The 4982-nt window shown below is 47.7% G+C and overlaps 1 pseudogene; it reads right to left on the bottom strand.

Moving 5' to 3' along the window:
* Nucleotides 1-768: 768 nt before the first annotated feature.
* On the bottom strand, nucleotides 769-3439 carry LOC117072802 (annotated as a pseudogene).
* Between the last annotated feature and the right edge of the window lie 1543 nt (nucleotides 3440-4982).

The raw sequence follows: 4982 nt of genomic DNA, 5'->3' as shown, positions 1-4982 counted from the left end.
AGCAGACAGAGAGTGGAAGATATAGAATGTCCCGTGGGAACTGCGCACACCCAGCAGAAGAGGCCAGCGCAGGTGGAAGGAAGGAAATGCAAGATGGCTTGGAGGGGCCCACCTGACTACTTGGGCAAGTCACTACTGGACTCGCTTCTGAGAGCATGTGAAAAACCACAAGAACGCCCAGAAAGCTCTAGCTGAGGTGGTGCTGGTGGCTGGGATGGAAAAGAGTCAGTGAACAAAAGGGTTGCATTATTAATGAAACTCTGTACCCACAGGTTGATGAAATCAGTTAGGGAGAAATCTGTAGATTTTGGAAGGAATTAAGTTCTTCCTATGGCCCCGCCCTCCCCACCACAACACAAACATACACAGGTGGTGTCTGGTCTCCCTTACATGGCATCCCTGCAGAGGTGAAAACAAGAAACCAGGGCATGCAGAGAGTCATTGCAAGTAAAGGGAGACTCAGACAGAGGCTGCGGGAGCCGGCCCGGTTACGTTTGTGTGTTGGCCACATGCAGCCTGTGCGGCCGCTCCAGGACCCTAAGCCTAGGTCCAAGGGAGCCATAGACACGTGCTTTTGCTGATGAGCCACAATTTATTAATAGGAGACTCTGTGGGGTGCACCGCAATAAATTGTGATTCGTGAAATGTATAAACTGAGATAGCACTAGCAAGAGGTCCTGTGCACTGTAATTCTCTCGACCTGACAAATGAACTGCTTTGAGCAGCGACAGCTTCAGCCAAGTAAGAGAAATAAATCAGCCGGTGGAAATGTGGTAAGAAAGCAAACAGTTTTATTGGTCTACAGATCTTGAGAAACGTTGATTAAGTCAGATCTGGAATCCCCCCATAGTCGTTTTACAAGTTGCTTTATCCCAGAGACCCCCCAGGCCTCTCCGTATTACCACAATCTCCCAGGAAAAACGAGGAGTGAGTTACACTGTGTTTAGGATAGGTAACAAAAATATATACTTTTATGGTCCTGGGAAAAGGTGAGTCCAACCATTCATTCGAGGAGCCTTCTGTATTCCCCAGGACTATATTAGAGGAAAACTTGTGGAAGCCTTTCCACAACTGATAACTTCTCAGTCTCCAGAGAACAAAGAACAGAAAATACCTTGAGTTGTGGAAGCCGTTGTGTGAAAACAAATTTAGAATAAATGAGACTGATCAGAGATTAGTGTTTGAACAAACTATGGGTTTACTTGGCAAGTTAAGGGTAGAAACATGAATGCAGTGAGCAATGCTGAAACTGTAGACCCTAGAACAAACTGCTTTAAATTGTATTTATGTCTTGAGAGAACCCGTTTGCTATCAAATAACTAATTACACTCCATGCTGTTCATTGAAGGAAGCCCCAAAAGACTCCCTTCCAGAAAGCGGTCTGGTTTCATTTCATCCTTCCAGAAAGCCAATGGTTACATTTATTTTTAAATGTAGCCTTCAATTTCAAAATGTCATATTCCAGACTTGTCTTCCTTCAGTTGATACAAACTACCAGGCAGGAACTATTTAATTCAGAAGTTTATTTGCAAGACCCCAGGAGGAGAGAGGTAGCAACTTCAGAGAAGGGAAGATTAGGAAAATATTGATTAGCCATCTATGTGCCAGGCAGCATGTTCAGGGCCTCATAACCTTCGAGAAGCTATTATCACCTCATTTTAGACAGGAGACTGAAATTCGGAGATGATCATTAATTTGCCGTGGCCACTCAGCTTTGATTGGAAAAGGCAGGGACGGACTGACAACTAAGTTCATGCCCTTTCCAGGGTATCATGTCACCTTTCAAAATTGAGGACCCTAGAATCTTCCAGTTGATCATTCTCTCCATGTCCCCCAGCCTCTTTCTGCCGGCAGACGCAGATTTAACTGGATCCCAGAGATGATCAAGGTGATCACTACCTCCCTTATTCTTCACCATCTCTATGGAAGGAACCCCCACCTCCTCCCTGGGGCAAGATGCGTGGGAAACTGAGTCTGTGCCACCCATGGGGCAAGGCTGCCATGCTTGGACAGAGAGGCCAGGCATTCCGGACAACCCCCTCCCCCCCACCTCCTTCCACAAGGACAGCCTGCGGGGTAGGGTGAGAAGATGCTAGGGAGTTTCCAGTTTCAGGAGCTGGTTGCCCTAAGATGGAGAAAGACAGGTCACAGCCGTGCTCCAGTGCAGATTTGAACAATTTGTTGCAACCACAGGAAACTTCCGAAATGTCTTTCCCAGCAGCTCTGGCTCCGCCAGGAGCAGGAGCATGTTTGTGTGGCTGCAGGGCACCGGCAGCAGCACTCTGTGCTCTCCCAGCTCCCTGTGGCAACGGGAGCGAAAACTTCGGGGGGTCAGGCATAGAAACCACAGCAATGAAATCTGACTTCAAAAACACAGATGCCGCGATGTCCACTTCCAGAACACACAATGTCTGGACGGATCACTAACAAGATTCCTGCCACCTGAGGTGGAGGCAGGGCGGGAGGCGTGCCTCGGGCCTTGTGGCTTGTGGGGAAAGACCTGTCTCCCTTGCCCCTGCCCCCTCCTTCAGTCTCGCTGCTCATGCCTGCATTGTTGCGGAACTCTCAAGTGAGTGTTCTCTAACCACTCCAGTGGCCTCATTCCCAAACACTCCTCCCATCACTTTACCTCCAGCTCTAAAAATTGTTCGTGCTTTCTCTTAGCCTAGAGCAGTGCTTGAAGGAGGACAGAAATTTCCTGGGGGTCCTGTTAAAATGCAGGTTGTGATTCAGCAGGCCTGGGGTGAGCCCAGGCTTCTATGTGTCTAACAAGCTTTCAAGTCCAAGGATGCCATTGGTCCCAGGACACATTTTGAATGGCAAAGGGTATCCATATGTCCCAGATTCTTAAGGCTGGTGTTGAAAACTCTGGGCCCCTCCCCCTAGACTACCTTTCTTAACTCCTTGATCTCCTCCTCACCCTTGCAATGCTCCAGGCAGAGTCACCTGCCAGCCCACAGGCACACCCACACCCCAACTCGCCCACCGTGGGGGTTCTGTGCCCACCATTTCCCTCAGCAGCAAAGCTAGCTCCCAGCTCTGCTGTTCAAATCTTACCTCCTGCAAGTCCTAGCCTTCCCATAAAGACCATTGTCTTCCTTACAGGAAGAGCTGCATTCCAGAGCCGTGGCATACAAAGAGAACAATCTCTGCTTTCTCAGGAAGTGTCAAACCCAGGCATTGTTTGGGAGAGACAGATCTGGGCCACCTCCCTAGAGTGGTGGAGCAAGCCCTGAGAGCTGCCTTGGCTGGGACCACAGCTCTCCGATGGGAAGCCCTGCTGCATGCTGGCCCTTTTGGAAGGGCATTCACTAGTCTGGTATGCTCAACAATCTGGAGTCCAGGGTCCCTCGTGCAGTGCAGTGAATACCTGAGGCTGAGAGAATCTGGCTTGATACAGATAGAATTTCATTTTCCTGCTTCACCTTGGTGAGGCCAAATACCAGCTAATGAAAAGTGGATTATGTATACTTTTTCTTTTTGAGATGGAGTGTCACTGTGTCACCCAGGTGGGAGGTGCAGTGGTGCCATCTCGTCTCACTGCAACCTCCACCTCCCGGGTTCAAGCAATTCTCCTGCCTCAGCCTTCTGACCTAGCTGGGATGATGGGTGCGCATCACCACACCTGACTAATTTTTGTATTTTCGGTAGAGACGGGGTTTGGACATGTTGGCCAGACTGGTCTCGAACACCTGGTCTCAACTGATCTGCCCACCTCGGTCTCCCAAAGTGTGGGGATTATAGGCGTGAGCCATTGCAGCTGGCCTGTACTTTCTATAAAAATATTTTATGCCATCTGATATTTAACTGGGAAATGACTGCAGAACTCTCAGCCATCCTTTGTTTTAAATATTCCAAAGCACCTATCTGACACAGCCCCCTAAGAAAGGCTATCTGGGGCACTCTTTAGTTTTTCTGTTTTATTCCTAATGGTGAAACTCCAGCCAAGATTTTCTGGTTGTGGAACCTCTTCTGATTCTGCCGTTTCACTGACTGGAAATGATTGCTAATAGGAATGAAAATGTTCATCTTATCTGCCCCTCTGTTATTTGCAGAGGAGGGTGTGGTGTTATCAGTTTGCAGTGGGGTTTAGAGGTGGTGTCAGCCTTGCAGAAAGTTTGGTGGGTTTTCATTTCCCTGCCTTTGCTGTCTGCTGCTTTGAGGGAAATGGGTAACCGGATCTTAGAATCCCTGGATGTGAAGAGATAACATTGACCATAGGCAATTTTTACTGATAAAAATAATATATAGTTTTCAAGTAGTCCCATAATGAGTCACTTCTAAATAGTCAGAAATACATTTCCTGCTATTATTCTTTGAGACTGAATTGATAATTTTATGAAATTACTCCCCTTGCTAAGGTAGTCCTGTTGAATGCATGCCGAATTTGCAACACGGTTCTTAAATCTGCAGTAACCTGGTCTTTTGGGACCCACCAGATATGAATCAAAGTCCAGAGCATATTCTCTCACAAAAAATGGATTCTTCTTGCTTCTTGCTGTTCACGTTACCAAGAAAAAGAAATGTATTCTACATCTAGCTCCCCTTCCTGAAAATAACAAAGAATAGCATCTGAGCAAGAGTCAGACAAAATCTACTGCCAAGAGTCCAGAAGGCCAGGGCACTGGCTCTTCAGCCATCCTCCTCTTTGGCAAAAGGCAAACATCACAAATCACTGATGGATGGAGCCAAAGCCTCATCTAAGCATCGAGTGAGGCTGTGGGGTCTTGAAGCAAAAGTCAAGAGACCTGGATGCTATGTCCTGCTGCTCTGCCCCTCAACAGCTTGGTTACTTTGGGCAAGTCTTTCAATCGATGTCAGCCTCAGCTTCCTTATCTGGAAAATGGGGTTAATGACTGCCCCACTTTCCTTGCAGGATGGCTGTGACAGTCAAGCCAGATTGTTCCTGGGCAAGTACCTTCTAAATTTACACAAAGAGGTGAGTGCCGTGTGATTGGCAGGGAGTATCTGCTACTGGTTCT

This window comes from Trachypithecus francoisi, unplaced genomic scaffold, assembly GCF_009764315.1.
Source record: "Trachypithecus francoisi isolate TF-2019V2 unplaced genomic scaffold, Tfra_2.0 Lachesis_group4, whole genome shotgun sequence".
Taxonomy (NCBI): domain Eukaryota; kingdom Metazoa; phylum Chordata; class Mammalia; order Primates; family Cercopithecidae; genus Trachypithecus; species Trachypithecus francoisi.
The sequence above is the reverse complement of the archived record's forward strand: the minus strand, read 5'-3'. Positions and strand labels throughout refer to the sequence as shown.